Below are 5,689 nucleotides of genomic sequence, written 5' to 3' on the forward strand. Positions count from 1 at the left end.
GCAACAGGAGCCAGGAGTATGCATTGCATGATTTACATTACTGTTAATGGCTTCTTTTATTCATAATTTATGTATGTTTATAATATGAGCAATGTTGCTGTAATGAGGTGCAAGATATACGGGTGTTCAGCTGGATTTTTGCAACAGGAGCCAGGAGTATGCATTGCATGATTTACATTACTGTTAATGGCTTCTTTTATTCATAATTTATGTATGTTTATAATATGAGCAATGTTGCTGTAATGAGGTGCAAGATATACGGGTGTTCATAATCATTTGGAAGCAAAATTTGAGGAGACTTTGCTAGAAGTAGATTGTGAAGTTACTTTACTAGTTGTTGATATTTTGTCTGGAATCTTTGGTAATATGTAGGTTTAGGTTGTGGCCTGATAGGCCTTTGCTACCTTGGATGTATGATTTGGACCTGCTTAGGATGGTTTTAGGGTTTTTCTAAATCAATCATTGTTTGTTACAGTAATATTATTTCTTCAATACCTTTAAAGCTAAATGTTCAATTGTCCATGAGAAATTGTCCTCTTGGAAGTTCCTGACAGAATGGTATTAGGAATGTTTTGTGACTCATGATCATTATTTGGTCATTGTCCATTCTTCACATTATCAATCTATTCCATCCTATTATTAATTGTTTTACAGGGAACTTTTGTTTTATACTGCACTTTTTTGTTTTTAATACTTTAATCTTCTTTTTCCTTCTTTTTTATGATTTTTTTTTTCTTCGGACAAAGTTTTATCAATTTTTTGAGACAAGATAGAACTTTTTTTTTTTTTTTGTTCCCTGAAACTTATGTTACACAAGGAAAAGTTATTTATGAAAAAAAGAAGAGGAATAAGGCAAAGTTTTGTGGCATATTTTTCCTTCAAAGTTTTCACACTATCCTGTGTCCCGTACTGCTTAGTTACTAAACTTCCATCATAAAGACGTATAGGCCCTAGACTTGCACTTGTGTGTGGGAATATAAATAGCTCTAAGTAGATACTTACAGAAGTATAACTTTGAGTTGTGCACAACTAAATAACTCTGCTAATCACAAATCAATTGTTTTTTGCTGATGCCTCCTTTAGTAAACTTTTATACTGGAAAATATCTCACTACAACATAACATGAGTGCAGATTGGATTTTTAGAAAATCATCGGGCCCTAGACTTGCACTTGTGTGTGGGAATATAAATAGCTCTAAGTAGATACTTACAGAAGTATAACTTTGAGTTGTGCACAACTAAACAACTCTGCTAATCACAAATCAATTGTTTTTTGCTGATGCCTCCTTTGGTAAACTTTTGTACTGGACAATATCTCACTTCAACATAACATGAGTGCAGATTTGGATTTTTGGAAAATCATCAAAAATACATTATCTTGGGGCTTCTGTATGCTACAAATAGGGGAGCGATTTCAAGAAAATTGCTTGATAGCTCAATTTCAAACAATAGGAGGTAGTAGCACTTTTACTGAAGATAACATCCTTTTTTTCTAAAAACTCACAATCTTCACAACAGATTTAATTGGTGCAGGTACCTAATCTTATTTCTACATTTTCTTGAACACAATAGGTCTTGTGGTGGGTACTTCAGAATAAAATCTCCGAATGAGGTGGGTGAAATTTTCACCGGTCTAAAAACTCACGATCTTCACAACAGATTTAATTGGTGCAGGTACCTAATCTTATTTCTACATTTTCTTGAACACAATAGGTTTTGTGGTGGGTACTTCAGAATAAAATCTCCGAATGAGGTGGGTGAAATTTTTACCGGAGAAAACTTTTGCTTCTCCCCTGCTCTAATGCTGTCAGTACGTAATAATTGTTCTTGAAACACATTTCGTGCTTGGTGGCTTAGGTAGGTACTTCTAGAAGTCTGGCAAGTTCACTCCATGTCAGAAACGGCTTTTTAACGGCATCCCAGTGTTTTGAAGCTGTAACTGTAAACGTATGGAGAATTTTTTGCTACATCAAAAGCAGCGGAGAAATAACGTTCAAGTTTTTAAAAATTAATGTTTACATGCCAGTTTTAACACAATATTAAAGTCATTGTATAAACTTTGTTGGAAACGTTGTGGGAATGGAGAATATTAGTGTAGATAGGGTGGTAGAGAGGTTAGGGCTTTTAGGAGAGCGCTCGGAGGGGTTAACTAAAAAATAAAACTTCATTTTAAACCTTGTGAAACTTTCATATGAATAGCAGGGATGATAAATGAAGACGTATGTGATAAGATGGCTCCCCCATTTTCCCGCTTTGTTACCTGCCTCGTCTGTCCAAAAATTACGCTGGCCAAAAACTTTCTTATCATCACTTCACCACAACAGATACGTGGTCCCAAAGGCAATGGAGAATGGAGAACTTTCCCATAAATTCCGCAGGAAGATAATGAGTTGAAACTCTCGACAGAAAATATCAGCAAGAGAGAAATCTGTCTTGCTGATGGAAAATAGATTTCATATTTATTTTGATATCCCAGATCGAAAACGAAGTTAACAGCCTTCCTGATAGTTCCTCTTTTGTATTAAAAATCAGCAAGAGAGAAATCTGTCTTGCTGATGGAAAATAGATTTCATATTTATTTTGATATCCCAGATCGAAAACGAAGTTAACAGCCTCCCTGATAGTTCCTCTTTTGTATTAAAGGTCACAAGCACCTAAAGATACTACTGAGGATTTTCAATATTCAAACATAGACTGTCCAAATCTCGTACCTACAGACAGAGCGATCTGAGATTTCGATCGCAAGAGAGAAATCTGTCTTGCTGATGGAAAATAGATTTCATATTTATTTTGATATCCCAGATCGAAAACGAAGTTAACAGCCTTCCTCCTCTTTTGTATTAAAGTTCCTCTTTTGTATTAAAGGTCACAAGCAGCAAAAGATCCTACTGAGGATTTTTGATACACAATATTCAAACATAGATTGTCCAAATCTTGTACCTAATGACAGAGCGATCTGAGATTTCGATGAAACAAATCTTTCAAATTTTTACAAGACTCATCGCTCTTCATCACCCCAGTTGTTTTGTATGTTCACCATTAAAATTTTATTACACTTTTCCTTTACATTTGTCAAACATTTAAAAACATCAGAGCCCGTATAAAACAATATGGTAACAATATTAAATATCCCATGCTTCATCCATCTCTTATCATATTACAAAACACTTCCGCGGGGGAGATGGATTTTTACGTATTTTCGGCGACAATTTATGGCCGCATAGATGTTTTTATGTTGGTTCGATGACGGCTAATGTTATCGCTCTCAGGTGATAGGGCAAATGGGGTGCCTCTCACACCTTGAATGTAATAATATGCTAATGTACATTGTAATACCTGCGGCCCGCCAATGTTCAACAAATATCAAAAATGGCCCTCTATACATTTTGAGTTTGACATGCCTGCTTTAATGGATCACTGTAAGTAACCCTTCGATGACGGCTAATGTTATCGCTCTCAGGTGATAGGGCAAATGGGGTGCCTCTCACACCTTGAATGTAATAATATGCTAATGTACATTGTACAATACTTGGCAGTGAATCTCCAGAATGGCAGAGTTTTATTGGGGTTTCATTAGGTAATATTGTAATGAGAATGGGGTACAGGGCCGAATTGGAATGGGGTGTTGGATTCACCACTGGCAAATTTTTCATTTCGTTTGGGAAGCTAACTTTATAAACGTGTTGTACAAGTTGTAGAGTTCACCGACTTAGTAACTAACTTGAGTAATGTACATTGTACAATACTTGGCAGTGAATCTCCAGAATGGCAGAGTTTTATTGGGGTTTCATTAGCTAATATTGTAATGAGAATGGGGTACAGGGCCGAATTGGAATGGGGTGTTGGATTCACCACTGGCAAATTTTTCATTTCGTTTGGGAAGCTAACTGTATAAACGTGTTGTACAAGTTGTAGAGTTCACCGATTTAGTAACTAACTTGAATGAGAAATTACAGTGGTGAATCGGAAGTCCTTTCAAAAGTATCCTTGAGAAAATTTTCATCACCAAGACCTCAGCTTGGCCTAATTACTAATTACCCCTACTTAAATATTTATTACTCTCACATAATTGCTAAATTAGGTGCTTAATTATAAATAAATGTAGGTTTAACCTAAATAATACGTGTGTTGATTACAATTTTACATCCGTTCCCTTCTCCCTCCCTGCTTCATCTTTAACCTTATGATTAACTTTCTCAAGATAATTGCTAAATTAGGTGCTTAATTATAAATAAATGTAGGTTTAACCTAAATAATACGTGTGTTGATTACAATTTTACATCCGTTCCGTTCTCCCTCCCTGCTTCATCTTTAACCTTATGATTAACTTTCTCAAAATTAATAGGCATGATGAATACAGTTCGATTTAATTATTGTTCACCCTGTAATAATAAAATAGAACATAAACAAATATAAGTATATTTTATTACTCTTTTCACTTGAAACTTTTTATCCTCCATTTTTAAAAACAAGAATTATACTATAATCTATGGTACACGTTTGCTAAATAATAAAATGGAAAAAAACCTTTTCTGAGCCGTAAAAAAGGAAAGGAAAAGGGGTAACAATAAAATTGTAATGATCTGCAACTAATTGCCACTTTTTTTTCCCAACAATAATAATCAAAATTAACAATCCCATAGGGAGTATAATTCCCCATTTATCCTCCCCGTCCTACTTTTATTCTTCTCAATATTATTGTTTCACCATTGAGCCCCATTTCCCAGTCCAGACTTCTGGCTTTATTTATTGAAATTGATTTTCTTCGTAATACCGGAAGGACTACGTTAGGAAAGGAGCTGCTTTTGTTCTGTTTGTTTTCGGAGCTAATAAAAGTCCAACTTTTTATCGTTTTTTCATTATTGTTAACTTCCGAATTTCCGAAAGAAAAAGAGCTTTTTAAAAGAAGTCCAGATACCCTCGTTCGAAGGCTTGACATCGTCACTGATTAATCGCATTATTTTGATATGTATGTAGGTATGTAAGCGTTTGTTTCTTACAGTTCTCAATGCTTCCTAGGATGCATTCAGCTAAATGGTCGGTAATAACAATCTCCAATACATGAACGAACGTCAATCTTGAGAATAGTCCATGCCTTTCTTAGAAATTCGACAACAAAAACGGTTATTTAAGTAGGTAGTGTTAACTAAGGAGGCACTTTCTTTCATGAAATGATATGTAAAATCCTTGATCCTAACGTATCTAAAGTTATGATATTTGATCATAACGTATCCATATGCTATGCACGTTATGATTTGACAAAAGTAAACAAAACCGAGAGCGAAAAATTCAAATTTTCAGTAGTTAGTAGTTAGATATAAACATAATAAGAAAATTATTAATAGATAATGGAATTTAAGTAAATCCATCTGAAATAAAAGCTCCTTTAAACTTAAATAATTTAAAAAAAAGACACATTAAACAGTTCTACTAGTCTACTATAGGAATGTGAAGTGCTGTTCTCTAAAATAATTATTGTTACCTACCTACCTAAAAAGTTTGAAATGAACAAATTAATGTACCTATCACCTACTTCTACAGCTTTATAATGGTAAGTTGAGTTTTTCACTTTATTACCTATTCATTTCTTAAGAACTTTCTTCTCTTTAGTATGGCTTTAACAAAGGCATACAAATCGTTCAGGTGGGGTTCTCCTCCACCGTTCGGTCTTTTTTCGTTTTTTTTTTTT

The sequence above is a fragment of the Diaphorina citri genome, unplaced genomic scaffold (assembly GCF_000475195.1).
Source record: "Diaphorina citri unplaced genomic scaffold, Diaci psyllid genome assembly version 1.1 scaffold527, whole genome shotgun sequence".
NCBI classification, from domain to species: Eukaryota; Metazoa; Arthropoda; class Insecta; order Hemiptera; family Psyllidae; genus Diaphorina; species Diaphorina citri.